Source organism: Canis aureus, chromosome 2, assembly GCF_053574225.1.
Source record: "Canis aureus isolate CA01 chromosome 2, VMU_Caureus_v.1.0, whole genome shotgun sequence".
In the NCBI taxonomy this organism is placed as follows: Eukaryota; Metazoa; Chordata; class Mammalia; order Carnivora; family Canidae; genus Canis; species Canis aureus.
Window position 1 is genome coordinate 62,912,085 of NC_135612.1, and position 19,395 is coordinate 62,931,479.

The following is a 19,395-nucleotide window of genomic DNA, read 5'->3' on the forward strand; positions in this document are numbered from 1 at the left end:
CCTCTGTGTTCTCCAGCTGCTACACTTCCCTCTGAGGAAGGAGCCCTGCGAGGGCAGGGCCATGTCCCCTCATCTGGCCCTGGTGCTGCAGGCCCCTCTCCACATTGGCCCCACAGGGCCACCAGGTGCTCTGGGTACACACCTCACTCAGGCCTTTCCTTCCTGGAGTGTCCCTGTGATTTACTCATTGTGTGACGCCTCAGCTTCCCTCGAGGACTTGCCCTCCCCATCACCAGCACGTATCTCTCCATTGTCTCTATCCTGCCTGCCCTGCTGGAATGTCAGCTTGTGGAGGGCAGAGCCAACTGGGTCTGTCCCCTGTGGTGCCCCATGAGAGATGGAGTCTCAGCGCGCATCTGTCGAAGAAATGAGGGAATGGCATGGGAGCCAAACAGTTCTGTTGGCCAGAAAGCATCTCCTCTCCAGAAATCAGACCCTGACCACAAGATTTACTTGAATCAAAAAAAAAAAAAAAATCAGGAAGAAGTATTCTTGTCAAGGTGACAAAGGAGGAAGGAAATTGATGTACACTGAGCTGGATTTTGAAGGGTGGTTGTGGGAATGAGGGTTATGATGGCATCCACAGGGGAAATAACAAAATCCGCAGACAAGCAGAGCATTTGGCCAGCGGGGCAGCATGTAGAGCACAGGGCAGGGCCATCGCCAGCTCCCAGGAGCTTGCTGTCCAGCCTTGGGCTGGGGGCCTCCTCGTGCCCCCTCCTTGTCCTAGGTGCTGACCTAGGGACCCAGCCCTCCTCCCAACACTGGCCACCCTGCTGGGAAGGACCCATCTCATGCTGAGACCTTGCAGAGCCATGGCCTAGGTTCCTTTCCTGCCAGCCGCTCCCTCCCAACTGCAATCTCAAGGCCCCCTCCCGCCTCCAGCCAGCCTCACCCTCCCCTGTGTGTGTAGCCTTCCTGTGAGTTCCACCTGGGATGCAGCCCAAACTCCCCTTCCACACCTCCTGCATGCCTTGGTGAGCAGTCATGGCCTGCTGGATGACCACGAGGTAAATGGAGGTATAACAGACCCCCGCCTCCCCAACGATCTCCATCAGCTGCCCGGAGTAGGCCTTACTGCTCCTGTCACTTCTCCCCTTCCTGGTTGCATGTTTCTAACTCTGGGTGATCCCACTCTCTGCTTGCCTATTGCCCACCCCAAGGTGCTGCAGGAAGCCATAAAATGGTGCATGAGTGAGTCTACCATAAATTTGGGTTATCTGACCTGAGAGGAACCCTGACAACCTCTACTCATCAGCTACCCTGAATGTTTTTAGACTTTCCACAAATGTCTACTCTTCTCTCTTAATCTTGAATGAGAACTTCACCTTTAACTTGAATGACAAAGAAGAGGGCCTCAAACATGAGCCCCTGAACTCCCTCTCTGCCTCAATGTCATTGTACGTCCTCCTCCCAGTTTTCAAAGGTTCGTGTCTCAAAAGAGGAGGAGGCATCCTCCATTGCTGAGATCAGGACTATATTGCACAACTCTAGGCAGTGCCATACATTAACACATCGGTGTGAATGGCACCTCCTAGCGTTGTGCAGTGCACAACCAGTACAACTTTACATGACAGTCCTCATGTGAATTTCTTTTATTTTCCATTTTTATTCTAGCATCGTTAAATTCTCCTTGTTGACTTCACCTTTTCCTCTACTGAAAACAACAACTGTCTAGGGTTGCCTTCAGGGAAATCATATTTTCAACCCCAATGGAGCCCTTAGTTACCATTTAGGTACAAAAGAAGTCTATACTTCTTGTTCTTTCTCGCTGCTGGATCATTATTGCTTTTTTGAATTAACTTTCACTTTACCTCCTTAGGCTTTTCTTCTTCTGATCTGAAGCTGGAAACTCCTGCCATCTAAGACACTGGCTACCTTTCTTCAGGGTGCCATTGGCTCTCAGGTCCATAGCCAGCACGAGCCTGCTCAGGCACTGCCCACCCACAGTCCTCTTCTCAGAGGCTTTGACGGGTCTGCAACTGACCCTGGGGGCCTCCATGTCCCGTGCTCTCTCCCAGCCCGCTGCTCCAGGGAGATGCCCTTCTCCTTAGTTCTCTCCATTGGCTCTTTTTTCAATTGACATATCACTTATGTACCATAAAATTCACCCCTTTAAGTGTACAATTCAGCAGTTTTTAGTACATTCACTAGATTTTGCAACCATCACCACCGCCTAATTCAAAAACGTTTCCATGTCTCCAGAGAGAAACTCCATCCCATCCTGTCACACACCCACCCCATGGAAATCACTAGTCTACTTTCTGCCTTTCTATATTCTTCTGTTCTAGATTTTTCACATTAATGGAATCAAACAATATGTGGCCTCTTTCACCAGCTTTTTCACTGAACATAATATTTTTAAGATTCATTCTTGCGGTAGCAAATATCAATACTTCATTCCTTTTTATGGCTGAATAATATTCCACTGTATGGGATCATGTATTTTATATATTTTGGTTTAAATAAGCAAATAATCTTCCATTTATTTACCCATTCACAGTTGATGGGCATTTGGGTAGTTTCCACCTGGCTATGAAGAATAATCCTGCTGTGAATATTCGCATACAAGGTTTTGTGTGGATATGTGTTTTCATTTCTAATGGATACCTAACAGAATTTCTGAGACATAGAATAATTCTGTATTTAACTTCTTTTTCATGTGGTAAGATACAATAACATAAAATTTGCCATCTTAACCATTTTTAAATGTACAATTCAGTAGCAACTATATTTAATTTTTTGAGGAATAAAATAGCAATGCCATTTTACAAACATGGCATGGCTTTCCAATTTATCCACATTCTCCCAAGTCCTTTTTATTATCTGTCCGTTTGGTTCCAGCCATCCTGGTGGGTGTGAGCTAGTGTCTCCCTGGGGTTCTGACTTACATTTTCTGATGACTGATGATTCTCAGCACCAATTTGTGTGCTTGCCATTCGTGCTTTATTCTTGCCTCTTTTCCCTCCTCTGTGCCTGGAACATGAATGCTCTCACCCAGCTTCTTCCCAGATGTCCTTTCTCATGTTTCACTCTCCTTCTGGTGAAGATATAACATAGAGTTTCTTAAGCAGGTCATAGATTGTTACACCCCTGCCCTCCTTCCACAGGTATGGAAAGCAAGGACAAGGAAGGAAATAATAAAGATAAGAGCAGAAATAAATAAAATTGAAACTAGGGAAACAAAAGAGATGAATGAAACAAAAGCTGATTCTTTAAAAAACAATAAAATTGATAAACTGACAAAAATAAAAATAAGATACCAATCATCAATATCAGGAATGGAATAGAGGATATTAATACAGATCCCACAGGCATCAAAAGGACTTTAATAATAATAAACATAACTTTGTGCTCAAAAATCCAACAATTTAGGAGAAATGGACCAGTTTCTTGAAAACCATAAACTATCAAACCACAGCTAAGATGAACTAAGCAATCTGAATAGTCCTGTAATCATTAAAGAAATTGAATTTGTAATTTCTAACTTTCTGAAACATCAATCCCCAGACCCAGATAGTTTCCCTGGAGTATTTTACCAGACATTTAAAGAATTCACACCCAGTTGTATATTTTCTTCCAGAAAATAGAAAAGAAGGGAACACTTCCCAGTTCATTCTGTGAAGCCAGTATTACCTGATGCTTAAACCAAAGAGAGTAAAAACTAAATAAGCAAACGAACAAAATATAGACCCACTATAGACCAATATCAATCACAAACTTAGGTGCCAAAATCCTCAACAAAATATCAGCAAGCAAAAAAAAAAAAAAAAAATCAGCAAGCTGAATCCAACCAACAATGTCTAAAAATAATTATTCACCACATCCAAGTGGGATTTATTCCAGGCATGCAAGACTGGTTAAATATTTGAAAATCAATTAATGTAATCCACATGTGACTAAGCTAAATAATAAAAATAATGTGACTATATCTGTTGACCCAAACAAAGCATTTGACAAAATCCAACATCTATTCATGATAAAACTTCTCAGGAAATTAGAAAGAAAGAGGGATTCCCTCAACTTGATAAAGAGCATCTTCAAAAACAACCCTGCAGCTAATAGCACATTTATGGTGATGTGCTGATGGCTTTCCCTCTAGATCAGGAACAGCTTGTTAGTACTGAATGTTGAAGCCCTCGCCACTAAATAAGGCAAGAAAAAGACGTAAATGGGATGCAGATTGGAGAGGAAGAAGTAAAACTGTCTCTGTTTGCAGATAACATGATTGTCTATATAGAAGTCCCAAACAACATACTAGAAAAGAATATTCTTAAACTTCTAGAACTAGTAAGTTCAGCAAGGTCACAAGACACAATATCAACATACAAAATCCAATTTCATTTCTATAAATGGACAACATGCAGAAAATCAAAATTAAAAACACAAGACCATTTAAAATCACTCCAAAGGGACTCCTGAGTGGCTCAGCAGTTGAGTGTCTGCCTTCGACTCAGAGCGTGATCCTGGAGTTCCAGGATTGAGTCCCACATCCGGCTCCTGCAGGGAGCCTGCTTCTCCCTGTGTCTCTGCCTCTCTCCCTATGTCTCTCATGAATATATAAATACATCAATACATCTTTCAAAAAATAAAATCACTCCAAAGATAATGGAGCCATATGCAGAGTATCCAAAGATAATGAAATGACTTAAGTACTCAGTTAACAAAGTATGTACAGGATCGGCATGTGTAAGATTACACAGTGCCAGTGAAAGTGGTCCAAGAGGCCCTAGTGCAGACACACTATGGGTATGGAATGGAAGACCCAACATAGTAAATGTGTCCAGTCTCCTTAGATTTATCCACAGACTTAATCCAAGTCCTATAAAAACCCAAAAAAGTGTTTTTGGAGACATCAATAAGCTTAATTTCAATTTGTGTGAAAAGGCACAGGCCCTGGAATGGCTAAAACAAATCTTGACAAAGAAGAAAGTGGGAGGAATCACTACCTGATACTAAGATACAATATGTAGTAATCAAGAGAGGGGGTGTTGGCAGACAGGAATGGAACAGAGAAGAGAAGCCAGAAATAGACCCACGCAAATATGCTCAACTGATTTTTGAAAAAGGTATGAAGTATCAGAGTAGTTCTCTTCAGATTCATGGTAAGCTGATAACCCATAAAGCTAACTTGAGAAATTCATGCCTACATTGGACACTGTGTATGTCTCCTCTGCATCTTATTAGCTTGTATTAGTTTTTGAGAGAACTTCAAAGATAAGAAGCTTTTAATATTTGCATGATGGTTGCCTCTAATTCCCCACACTTGTGACTTAGACTATAATTAGTTGCTGTGGAAATGATTTTTATGTTCCAAACAGAGGACTAAAATAGCACATGGTAAAAAAGCCACAAGATCAAGTATACTCTTAAAAATGTTTGTTTCATGCAAATATCTTAGTGTTTGAAACCCAAAAAGCAAATGGGCAAGTTGATATTATATTCTGGAATCCTTAGTAATGTTTTCAAAGACCAACAATTTCCTTCAAAAGCCTTTAAGGATACATAGATTACATATAAAAAATGGAGACTTGGAATGAGTCTTAGAAATCCTCTGTAAAGCTGTGATTTGATCAATGAAAGCTTGAGACCCTGGGAACTGGGACCAGCCCATGGAGTCACATCAGAGGTAGGACAGATCTTAGAGCCGCTGCTGCCAGCTTAAGCATTTTCAAGTGCACATGGAAGACACCCATTCTGCACTGTGAGTCCAAGACAGGCTACCAGGCATCTCTCTATAATGTAATTGTTACCTATTTGCCCAGTTAGATGGTTTCCTAACAGTCTTACAAAATGCAGGTAAAAACCTTTCCTTATTGGCTGTGCATTCAATTCAACATTTTCAGAGTGAAACCTAATAATTTTTCACTGCAGAATATATTAATTTTTCTCCTGTTTAATACTTTCTGGGGGTGCTTTTCTGAGATATTCTCTCATAAGGCAAGCGTGGTAGAGTTGTGGGCTGCTTCCCCTCTCTAGGGGACAATGGTGCTTCTCTACCCAGCAGATGTCAGACTTGGGCCTATGACTTGCTCTGGCCAACAAAATATAAGCAAAAGTAACATGTGTCACTTCTAAGCCAAAGTTTTAAGAAATTGCACATTGCAATTGATAGGCAATTGCAACATTGATAGGCCTCTCCATTGTCCTGCATTATAGTTGTAGCAAAATGTAGTGAAGATGAAAGATTAACTATTCTTGGTGTAGGCAGTAAGATTTTGGAGCAATTTATTATGGCAGCATCACTTGGCCTATCATAGTATCTCTAGGACTTGGTGCCAGAAGTGAGAGGTTGTATAACGAATCCTAAAACATGTAGCACTGGCTTCACGGAGGGGTGGTAGTAATGAGGAGACATCTGTTGAAGGCTGGAGGATGGCATTTGGTAAATGGTATAACATTTGGTGAAATTGTCTTTTGTGATAATTTGTGAGGCAAATAATACCCTAAAGAGCTGTGGCTTTAGGCAGAGTGGATCAGCAGAACACTAGAAAATGCTCTGGTTGGTCTTATCTGTATGTGACAAAGTACTGTAAAAAACCAACTCAGGAAAGAATTGGCCAGTGTACAAGTAGGCATGAAAGAGAATAGAAATTCCAGAAAATTGGAGTCTTATGCATTTGAATATAGAAATGATTTTCAACTCCAACCAGTAAAGATTAATCTGAAAAAGTTTTGAGCAACAAAGGCCAATTGAAACACCACCTTTAACAAATTAAAGGTGTGGTCTTAATGTCCACTGTTAATGTCTCTGAAAGATTCAAGATGGCACCCATAAATTTTTAGTTAGACCACATAGCTCCAGAAAAAAAGACTAGAGGTGACTTTTCTACAAACTCCTGAGAAACTCAGGGGACCTGCAGTAAAGTCTAGAGAAAGGATACACCTCCAAGAGAATTATGGATAGGTCTGTTGGCACATGGAGCTGAATGAAGTCAAATGGAACTGATTATGTTTCTGAGAGTTTACTTCCCAATGGATCACCAGTCTGGACTAAAAGAGGTGATGATTGTTTGAGACTTAACCCCTTGGACTCCACATCTTTTACAGGAAGAAGCAGTCTGGAATAGATGCCCCAGGAAAGGAACATTTTATAGTGCCCTCTTACATGTAGCCAAGAAATATAATGGAAAAGGAAATCCCAGGAAATAATGAATAAAAGGCCATGGAGAGCAATAGACTAGGAATATACTCCTGAGGAACAGATTCAGGGCCTAATCAAGGACCCTCTCTCACTGCCAGAGGAGGGCTCCCTCAGCATCTACCCAACGAGAATGCTGTGGACCACTGACTGTCATGTGTCTCACATTCTTCCCCCTTTCCAGAAGGGTGTGTTTGTGTGGTCATCCTGTCCTGCCCAACAGCTGTACCTCACCAGTGTGCCAGGAAAGAGCCTTGACTTTTTACTCCAATTGGCCTGTGGACCAAGAGGAGCCACACAGAGACCTGGTATAAAGATGATCACAAAATCCTAATGCCCTGCCCAGATGGGACTCTGAATTGCCACTGTTGGCAAGGGGGAGAAAAGCAAATATGTGTGACCAGAAGGGTGGACTGTGATATGATGTATGATTATTCAAAAATATTTGGAAGAGTACACTTCCTCACCCATTGACTCAGGCTTGGCTATGTGACTTGCTTCAGCCAGTGGCATGTGAATGGAAGTGTTTGTCACCACTGGGTCACATGTGGTTCTCCAGACTCTCTTCTTCCTCTAGCATGACAACCATCACTGTTCCAGATACAGGCTGGGCTATACTCCTGAATCACATGATGTGGATCGCATGGGACAGAAGCCCAGCTGACCTGTGATGGACATGCTGTATGAACAACAACCAGCCCTTGTCCATGGAAAAGGAACATAGCCTCACTTGTCCTTGCCACACAGCAAAGGTGCAACCATTTGTTTTTCTACAATTCAGGTATGTCTCCATTAAATATGAAATCAAATCCCACATTCTACCTGCTTTATTAATGAGTTTAGGCATCAGTAATCTCTGAGTAAGCAGACTAGTGTTGCAGAGAATTATATGTGTGTTCTGGGCACTCCAGGCTGACTTTCTGTGACCACCTGAGATGTTCTATGCCTAGAAGGCCAAGAACAACTCAGTGGGTTACCACTAACAGTGCTGAAGAACCTCCTTGTAGCCTTGTGGTTTAGGTTCCTGGATCACACTGCCATATGATGGAGGAGACAAGTTTATAGGCCACTACCCTGGAAAGTTAGCATGACCTCTTCTTCGCCTTTCTTCTGATGTACACCCCATCTTGTACTGGATTAGATGTCCTAATACATGGCTGTCTTAGTGGGTCTGTTTTTTAAATTATAATTTATGAGAACATTAAAGGATGAATTTCTAGTTAAGATGTTAAAAAAAGAATCACAAGAGACTGTTACTCTAACCCTAACAAAAAAATCAAATAAATTACAAAATTAGAAAAAAAATTACAAAATTAGTTTTTCTAAATTTACCAGATAACTGAGGATACAACTAAGTAAACAGAACTCCAGACAGTGATGAGCCCTTCACAGAAAAGAAGAAACTCATGGCTTCTCTCATCACCAATGGAGAGCCAGCAGAGGAGGATTCTGTCTTATAGAGGGGAGGAAGAGACCAGCTAAGCTTAATTACATGTGAACTGGTGTCACAGAATTCTAAAGAGCCCCAGCTACAGATACCATCATTTATCAACTCTTTCCCATGAGTATCTCCAGGGGCAGATACCAAAGCTAAGGACAGGGCAGGGCAGCTGAAAGTAGTCAACCCATGCATCCCTGGCCTTTAGCTGCCAAGGGCTGGGTTTACAACAGAAGCCTGAGAGAACCCACAGCCCCATGGCCAGCACTCTGGAACAGGAATGCTCTCCCACAGTGCAGAAAGCTGGGTGAGACTGAAGGACAAAGTGAACTTCCTAGCAACCCAAAAAGCTGGCAGCTGGTTGGTAACACAAAGGGAGATCTCCTATGATCTGAAACACTGACAGTGTAACTGTAAGATACCAAGGAATCTTGACAATTGTGCAGGTTCTCAGACTGCAGACCCCATAGAAGGGAAATTTCTGATCCCACTTTCAAAACATTAGAAGCCAGTAGTGAACTGAATCAAACCAAAGTTGCAATAAAGTCCAAACCCAGCCCAACAACAGATTAAATTGACTTTGCTCCCAGCTCTAGTGACCTGACATAAAAAATGGTGTGTCCTTTTTAGGAAGTAAATATTTACTTCAGTCTCTACTCTCCTTTTATGCAAATAACTTTTAAAAATTTAAGACCAAGGAAGTAAGAAAATGTGACTTATGACCAAGAAAGTGAGCCCTAATCTAAGTTAACCAAAGAGATGGCCCAGATGTTGGAAGTATCAGAAGAGATTTTTTTTTATTTTATTTATTTATTCATGAGAGATACAGAGGGAGAGAGAGAGAGAGGCAGAGACACAGGCAGTGGAGATAACCAGGCTCCATGCAGGGAGCCCAAAGTGGGACTTGATCCTGGGTCTCCAGGATCAGGCCCTGGGCTGAAGATGGTGCTAAACAGCTGAGCCACCTGGGCTGCTCAGAAGAGATTTTTTTTTTTAATTATAAAAATGCCAAAGCATCTAAATGAACAAGTAGACAGTATGTGTTAAGAGATGGTTAATTTTAATAGAGATGTGAAAATAGAAAGGACTCAAACAGAATTGTAAAAGATGAAAAATATGTCAAGACCAATCCACCAGATACCTTCACAGCAGACTGGACCAATTGTAGGAAAGAGCCATCAACTTGAAGACAGGCCAGTAGGAGGTGTACCAAATGAAATACAAAGAGAAAAAAAGTTAAAAACCATCCAATCAACCAGAGTGTCCAAGATATGTGAGACAAAATAGTGGTTTAACCTATGTACATTTGGCATCTTGTGAGGAGAACAGAGAGAATGGAATTTTTTAAATGTTTGAATGTAAAGTAGCTGACAACTTTCCCAAATTGATTAAAGATATCAATCTGCATATCCAGAAAACTCAAGTCCCTACTAAGTTAAACACCAAGAAGACCACATATTAGACATGTTAAAGTCAAACTCACAAACACCAAAGATCAAGAGAAAACCCTGAAAGCCTCAGAGGGAAAAAGAATGGTATGTATCACAGATGACTTTTCCCAGAAATAGCAGAGACCGGAGAACAAAGGAATAACATCTTTGCCATGCTTAAAGAACCCATCTAGATTCCTGAATCCAGAAAATTATCTTCCAAAAGTGAAGACAAAATAAAGATAACTTTAGATTTACGAAATCCAAACGAACATGTCTTAGTAGACCTGCACTACTTGGAATGCCAAAAGCAGCTCTTCAGGCTGGAGAGAAACAAGGCCACTGGACCTGGAGCTCCAGGCAGGAATAAAGAACACCAGTGATGGTGAGGAGAGGTAGAATAATGTGCTTGGCTTCATTTTACATAGTTTACTTTATATATATTTTTAGTTCTATAGCCAACTTCTATATGGTTTTGAATCCTTGAAAAGACTTTAAACAGTTTTTTTTAAGTTTATAGCATAGAAATAAAATATAAGACATAGTAAGTACAATGGGCAGGAAGGGGAGAACATGGAATTACATTATTGCAAGGTTCTCACACTGTCCATGACACACTGTAGTAGTATCTAAAGGCAGACTATGATGACTTGAAAATGCATGTTATAATTTCTAGGACAACCCGCAAAACAATACCTACACAAGTCAGTGCAGGAGATAAAATGGGATATTAAAAATATGATTAGGGATGCCTGGCGGCTCAGTCAGTGAAGCTTCTACCTTCGGCTCAGGTCATGATTTCAGGGTCCTGGGATCAAGCCTCACGTTAAGGTCCCTATTCAGCAGCTAAGCTTGTTTCTCTCTATCCTCCTTGCTACTTGAACTCACTCTCTCTCTCTCTCTTTCTCAAATGAATAAATAAAATATTTAAAAATAAAACTATGTGATTCACCCAAAAGAATTCAAGAAAGGAGGGACTGAGAACAAGATGTAAATAAAACTAAAATACCAAGATGGGAAGTTTAAGCTGCCAAACAAAGAGCATTACTAGAAATAAAGAGAAACGTTTAATGAGGATAAAAGATAGATTCATCAAGAAGGTATAGCCATCCTGCACCTGAATGCACCTAATAAGAGAACTTTAAAAAGCTTGAAGCAAGAATCGACAGAACTAGAGAAAGAAACTGAATGTATGTTTTACTTATTCAATCACTGAAACAGCCCTTGCTTTTCCCAAAGTGAAATGTATTTTTAAGTGAAGTCCAATAAATGTGTAATTAAGATGTCATATTATTACTCTTTTAGGATACATTTTATGGCACTGATTTCAAGATATATGCATCATTAAACATCTGATTACCACACATTATTATTTTTTCCTGGACTCAGTGTAGTGCTTCCGTAAGAACGTTCTGCTGTGATGAAGGATTACAGAAAAGGCTCCTCTCATGATTACTTCTGCTTCAGAGGGTTTGTTCTTTTCTTTCTTCTTATCAACTCATTTTCTCCTAAATGATATTGTTTGATCTTCCAGACTCATCTATTAAGAGGTTGATTGGTTCTCTGGCATATTTAATTCCTTCCAATATTCCTACAAGCATTGGCATTTTTTTAAAGATTTTATTATTTATTTGGCAGAGAGAGAGAGAGCATAAGCTAGGGGAGGGCAGTGCAAGAAGCAGACTCCCTGCCAAGCAGGGAGCTGGATGCAGGACTCCATCCCAGAACCCTGAGATCATGACCTGAGTCAAAGGCAGATGCTTCATTGAATGAGCCACCCCGGTGCCCCTAAGCATTGGCAATTTTTAAGTAATTCAATGTTTTATTGGTGCTCAGAGCTTCCTAGTGTTACATGTTCTCCAAAACATCACAGGAGTGACACATGCAGGTTAATAAACCTAGCAAGATAGCCAAGTCCTGTTGATGAGCAGAATCATCTCCAGTGGGAGTAGGTTAACTGCTTCTTGTCAAAGAAGAAAATGGTTTTACATGCCTGATGACCATGGTCATTTTGCTGCTTTCCCACTGAGGCACTGAAGACTAGTGCTGCATACAGAGGGGGCACCAGCCAAAGGAAGGAGTAAATGTCAGACACAAACTGCACCAGGGGCATCCCTGTCAGCCGCAGCCCACCTCCAGAGTTTGGGCAATACAGAGTCACAATGCATGCCTTGCAGGGAGAAAACTAGGAGGGAAGAATTGGGATACTATTACCTTAAGAGTATTCTTAAATTTTAATGGATTTCAGTACATATAATGCAATGAGTAATTTATTCTGGAGCCCTAATAGAGATTTAAAGAAAAAGTTGGCCGAACTTGCTTTTGTTTTGACTGCCTGTGCGTGTCCTCTCTTCTGTGCCCAGATTTCTGGTGCTCTTTCTTCTCTGCTTTCTATTCCTTTAACAATCAAATATCTTTCCCCGAGTCTTACTCTACACTATATGCCATGCATTGATTTAAAGACATCTCATTTAATACCAATGAATACCTGTGATAGTATTATTCCCCCATCTTTTGGAGAAACTGAGGCTGGAGTTATTTTAGTAATTTGGACAAAGTCACACAGTCGCTGCCTAAGCCCCGTGATCCATATTCAGTGGCTCTTAACTCTTGGGGCTTTAGGGAATAAATGCCCCACTCCTCTTCTTTAGCCTCCTGACAGGGCCTCCATTGGGATTTTCAGTTGAAGAGGAGACCATTTCAAGAGATGTAGCAGGGGCAGGCCCTGTGCATCAGCCCCAGTGGGCTTGCTTGGAAGAGCAAGTCCCAGGATCTAGGCAGTCTTCCTGGAGATGGAGATAGAATCTAGAAGGTCACAGATGCAGCCAGGGCCAAAGCTCCCCCAAGAGGAGCAGGAACACTCAATTTCTCACTCTGGGATCTGCCAGGGCAAAGGTAGAGGGCACCGGGGTCCAATCCCTCAGGACACGGGCCGGCATGGGGATTCAGGGAGGTAGAAGTGGGAGATGCCATGCAGAAACTCACAGAGAATGACGTCAGGGGAATGGACTCCAAACACCACCAGCTTCATTATGATGAAGCTGGAGTGGAAAGCATGGTTTGCAATGTGGTCAGATGGACCACTCCTACCTGCCCCTAAATTGGACCTAGCCCCATTCTGCAGACGTTGCCCAGCGAGGGCAGGGCTCGCCACATGGAAAGACAGACGGTGCATCTGAGCTAGAGCTGAGCAGGGTCATTCCTCCAGAATTCAGCAGTCAGCCAGGGAATGACAAGAGAGCAAGTGCGCCAGGGACCCTGCACTTTCTGCCTCCCACTGAAAGTATTCTTGACACTTTATCTGGGGTCCTCTTCCCATCATCCACATGTTCCCAGGATGCCCTCCTCCCTTTCCCGGTTCCATTTGGGCTCTAGGTCCAGCTGTGCCATTGGCTACTAGTGATCTGGTATTTCTTCATTTATAAAATGGGAATAAGGACACCTACCTCCCAAGATGATCCCATTCATCTACTCAACAAATAAGTGAACATCAGTCCTATGTTGAAACAGCCATGAAGACAGGTCGTTGGTGGGGAAGATGGACCTTATGCAATACAACTGAATATTTCATCACATTTTATAAAAGGTCATAAAAGAGAAGTACAGGTGCAAGGAGGGCATTGAACAGTGTCCTGTCCTAGCCTGTGGTCAGAAAGGCTTACATGAAAGGAGTATACTGAGCACTCAAGCAAGAAGATGGAATACAGAGGGATACAGTAGAGAAGGGAGGGTGGCTTACAAGGCAGAGGCAGCAAAGTCACCAGCCCTTTGGTGTGGAAGGCGAAGCCCAGGTGCCCACAGTGTGGGAGCCTCCGGACATGGCAGCCATATCAGAGTGCCTCTTGGGGTTGAGCCCAGGCCAGCAGCTCTAGTTCTTGATGGCAATCCATGCCTGCGCACCCCTACCCCCCAGACTGTCCCACAGACATTTAAAACCCAGCATGGCTGGAAGAGTTCTGCACCGGGTTCCAGTCCCAGCAGTAGGTGTGGGCTTCCTCCCTCCCCAAACCCTGGTTCCATGCTGGTGATTCCTGGTACCCTGAGTTCTGTAACCTCAGTTCGAGCCTTTCTTACTGCCCACACCTACTGCTGTAGGAACTGCCCATCACCTCCACCCCACTGCCTCCACCTTATCTCACTAGGATGTGGTCAGACCGTGTGACCCCTCTGGACCTTCTCTGGCTGATAGTGTTCACCCTCTGCAAGCCAGCAAACCACGGCAGGCTCCCCTGTGAGAGTCAAGAGCAAGATAAGCTGCTGTTGCAGCTACCATTCACTACTGATCTGGTTGATGTCATACAGAGAGAAGCGTAACAACTGGAAGGAAGGAGGAAAAAGATCGTTCTGTGAAGACAGTGGCGTGATTGCCTGTCTAGGAAGCCAACAGAATCAACCAAAAGAAAACCCTGCATACCAGGACCTGGAGAAGACTGGGTGCAAATGAGCACACAGAAAATGCCTCCCAGTAAACAATCACTTACAAGACACAATGGAGGAAAAGATGCACAGAGAAAGATACAACTATGATAAGCTTAACAAAACTGTGCAAGATCTAGATAAAAAATAATTAAAATTTCAGAAGATAGGAAATTGCAATTTTGTAAAGATGTCTTCTCTGTACATCAATGCATAAAATGTAGACATGTCCAAGTAAATATGCCAAAAAAGCCAATAGGATTTTTTTAGTATAACTAGACAAACCTGTATTTTGTGATGCAAAAATACTGCATAATAACCATGAAAATAATGTTAAAGATGAACAGTAAGGAGGACTAGGTCCTACCAGATATTAAAACATAAAGCCATAGTTACTAAAACATATGGTGACAAAATGGAATAGATCAATAGAAGAAAATGGGGTCCAAAAATAGACCCACATACAGATATAAATTAAAAGAGGTACTAATTTAAGTGAATGATTTGTTCAATAATCCTGTGACAGAGCTGTGGGTTTTATCGAGCTGGTGCCACATGTCCTGGAAGAGGAAGACCACAGTAACATTCTTATTCAGCAGTGGAGCCTTGTGTTTACTCGGACCATGTTCATGTCATTGCTGGGCAACACAAAGGTCAAATAGGATGACAACCTATCAGAATTACAGGGGCCTGTTGTGATGACCCCCTGCCCAGAAAATGGCATAGATTCTGAAGCCTGGGAGCCCTGCAAGCGTTCCTGGGAGGTCTGAAAGGAGGGCTCAGGGAAGGATATCCACCCAGTTTTCACATTTGTGGGAAGCCAAGAAGGGTGTTCATGTGGACTTCTCTTTGTGAGATTTTTTCAAATTAGGTCTTGAAGATGTTTCTTCCTCCAAAGCTGCAAGGCAGAGGGAACATCTCCTTCATTTATTTCTTAGAATTTCTTTTTAACTATGAAGACTTGCATATTTAAGGCCAACCTCTGTAATTTCTTTAGGTAGCATTATAAACCAAAAGCAGATGCACAGAGATGACCTTGGCTGAGGAAATGAAGAGCCCAAGAAGGAATTGAGAAAGCAAGAATGAAGTGCACAGCAGTGCTGTGCTTTCTTCCAGGGTGTCCCTGCGAGCTAGGACCGAGTGGGCCACCGGGTTCAGCAGTAGGAGGGCCAGCATCAGAGCTGGCTTTGGAGCACTAGGGGGCACAGAACTTGGGTGTCCTAGGGCTCTGCTGACCCGCAGTTGTCTGTCCACAGTTCAGAGTGGGGCCGTGCCAGTTTGCTTAGGGCCCCGCCCTGCCCCCTGCTCAGTGAGCAGAGATGTCAGCCTGCAGATCTCCCCTAACAACAAAACATTGAGGACACGTCCAGAGTTGTAGAGGTAGAGGTAGAGGTAGAGCTCGAGGCCATCCATTTTGTTGAGAATCCTCTGGTTGGTTTTCCCCCTCCTCTTCATCTGTCTGGAAGAGTACATGCCTGTCCAGACTCACACTGAATGTACTTGGGGGTGGGTGCTGGCTGGGAAGTCAGAGAGGGCACTCCGCCATTCTGTGCATAATGCTGAATTCACACCTCTGTGTTCAAGCCCCGTTTCTCCCCTACTTTGGGCTGCACCTGTACTCCCAGCCCCCGAGCCTCCCCTGGCTGCTCCATGCTGTGGCTCCCTCACAGATGTCACCCCCAGCTTTCCCCCTACCTCCACCATCTTTTATGAACATGCAGAAATGAAATCCGTTGCTACTGGTAGCTCCTCTCCTGTTCTTTCTTATAGATTATTTTAATTCCTTTGCTTTCTTTTAGTGGAACCTCAGGAGGGAGCAGATATAGATGTATATCACTAACCTGCCATGTTTAACTAGAAGCCTATGGATTGGTGGGTCGGCTTTCAACAAGGAAGCATAGGCATTTCACTGTGCCTGCTGAGCAGAGAAGAGGCTGTAGAGCAGAGAGGCCATATGAGGGATAACGGGCTTGAATCAGGGAGAAGTAAGTAGAGGTGGAAGAGCCAGCAGGAAAGGAGTTAGTAATATTTAGGATGTGGGGAGCAGAAGAAGTTGGGGTGAGTTAGACCTGAGCGGGTGGTGACAGGTGGTGAGAAGGGGATGCAGTGGGAGGAAGCAAGAGTCTAGTCCTGACCCTGTGGAACATGAGAGTCTCCACCACATCCACGGGGAGTACCCAATGGTAAGTTCATGACTGAGCTCAGAAGGAAGGTCTGGAGGACACAGTAGATACTCAGGAAATGATAGCTATCATCAGCACTCTTGGGAGGGGCATAACTGTGTGTGTGCGCGCGCGCATGCGTGCACACTGTTTGTGAACGTTTCTGAGGTTCAGGCTGATTCACTGTCTCCTTCGAAGCCCCAGCATGGCACCCACCTCCCCTGAATGGGTGTGAGCACAGTGGAGGAGCGCAGGTGGCAGGGGGAAGGGAGCATGGGGTATGGCAGCAACCATTGGCCACTAGCCCAGGAGCTGAGTGAGTGGACAGCCCTGATCCATGAGCTGAGGACTTAATCTGCCATCAGGGCCCTGCTTCCTCCTGAGGCCACAGATGCAGCTAAACCAGCGCATGTGGTCTGACCAGGCTGCAATAGCCCCACTACTGGGCTGGGGCCAGTCTGGGCTTCTGTCTCTTGGTCAAATCCCACCCAGAGAGTTGTAATTATTCATGAAGGATCCCACGAGTGGTTTTCTAGGGGAAATTTGAATAAAGAGCTCAAAATCTCCTGCTTTCCTCTGAGAAAAGTAATTAACTTTCATTCATTGCTGGTGAGTAAAATGTGCAACCACTATGGAAAACAGTCTGGCAGTTCCTCAGAAAAGTTAAATGAAGTTACTGTATGACCCAGCAATTCCCCTCCTAGGTGTCTACCCACGAGAAATGAAACCATCTGTCCAAAAGAAAGCTTGCACATGAGTGTTCACAGCAGCATTGTGCATAAAGGCCAGAGGGGCAGATCACCCAAATGCCCTCAGTGGAACAGGCAAACAAACTGTGGACCATATGGAGGAACATTTTTCAGCCATAACAGGAATAAGTACTGACACCTATTACTCATGGATGAACCTTGCAAACACTGGACTAAGATGCCAACCGCAAAAGGCCACAAGTTATAGAACTACATTGATGCACGCGAAATGCTCAGAATAGGCAAATGTAGGGAAACAGTATATTAGTGGTGGCCAGGAGTTGAGACATGAAGGGAATAGGGAGTGACAGAACAGGTAAGAGATTTCTCTTTGGAGTGCTAAGAATGTTCTGAAATTAGACAGGAGTGATGGTTGACAGAGCATGTATGAATGTACTAAAACCCCTTGACGTTTGTACCTTACATGGTTGAATTTTATGGTATGTAAATACATCTCAGTAGTAAAACAACACGAAAGGGGTAAAAGGAATTAGTGACTCCACCTAAGAATTTTTATAATTAAAACATGAATGGAAATACAGGTATGGGGTTTGTTTGGGATGATGAAAGAGTTCTAGGAATAAGTGGTGGTGATGGTTATACAACATTGTGAATGTGTGCAATGCCCCTGAATTCTACACTTGGGCATGGTTAAAATAAGTTTTAAGTTATGTGTAGTTTACAAAAGAAAAAAAAAACACTAAGGGAATAATAGCTTAAATGAATGCTTTCATCAGTTGTTGTGAAGACCTAAGAAATACAGAGGTTTGTTCTGCAGATTCACTGGCTCTATACATCTGAGCCTGATGGGCCCACACCCCTGCTGGAGACTGGCTGCCCACATGGGCCTCCCTCCTCTCTGCACCTCGTTTTCTCTGAAGCCAAATTGCTTCTCTGCCTGCCTGGAAAGTGTGTCTCCAGGCTAGGCACAGAGACCCCCCAGGAAGTCGGCTTTGGCCAAGGCTGTGTCTCTGCTTCCAGGAGCTCCATGGCAGGTTAGGATCTGCACTTCTCCCCCTGCTCCCCTGAGACAGCTTCCTTGGTGTGTGCTGCAACTGTTTTCCCTGCATCCATATCATGCTTGAGCATGGTCAGGCTTCATCTTTGCCAATTTACTCTGTGGAAAGTGAAGTGTTCTTTATTTGCATTTAACAGTACTAATAAGGTTTTGTGAATTAGTTATTCCAATTTCCACTTCTAGAAATTATCTGTTTATATCCTCTGCCCAGTTTTCTATTTTTTCTAAATGACTTAATGAATATATAAATGTTCTTTATATATTCTGGGTATTACCCTATTTCTCCTTTATATGCCCAACGTATAGTTTTTCATTGTCTCTTGAATGTCTCATTGTCTCTTATGATGCTTTTTATCATACAGAACTTTTAAATTATGATGTAGACTACTTTATCATTCATTCCTTATTATGTTTTGAATTGTGTGTGTCTGTTCATTAATACTCTTCTATTTGTGGAAACCTGTGTTCTCTTTTGATTAGCTGTATTTAAGATATGCTTTTTTTTTTTTAAGGTTTTATTTATTTATTCATCAGAGACAGAGAGAGAGATGGGGGGGGAGGGTGGGCAGAGGGAGAAGCAGGCTCCATGCAGGGAGCCGGAAGTGAGACTCGATCCCGGGTCTCCAGGATCAGGCCCTGGGCCGAAGGCAGCACTAAACCGCTGAGCCACCCGCTGAGCCACCCGGGCTGCCCAAGATTTGCTTTTTTGTTGTTTTCCTTTAATCCACCTGGGCTCTGACCTTGTTATTTTGTGATACATAAAAACCAAGGTCTACTTTGATATTTTCCAACATGGCAAGCCCATGATCTCAGTGCAGTATCTAGGAATGTCAGTACTGTGCCACGACTCTCCCTCTGTCTTACACCAGGGCCCAAGAGGCACAGGGCTGCCACTAGGATTTCCATCCTGTTCCATGCAAATGTTTATCCCTCCATAATATCTTGTTTTATGTTAATTTGTCTCTATTTTTGTGTATGATATGAAGTAGGCATTTAACTTTATAATTTCCAAAGCAATCAATTCCAATTCCACATAGGTTT

The 19,395-nt window shown here is 43.1% G+C and overlaps 1 protein-coding gene across 2 annotated transcripts in view; it reads left to right on the plus strand.

Moving 5' to 3' along the window:
• POLN (DNA polymerase nu) overlaps nucleotides 1–19,395 on the plus strand; it is a 156,408-nt gene that overhangs the window by 98,595 nt on the left and 38,418 nt on the right. The window lies entirely within an intron of this gene.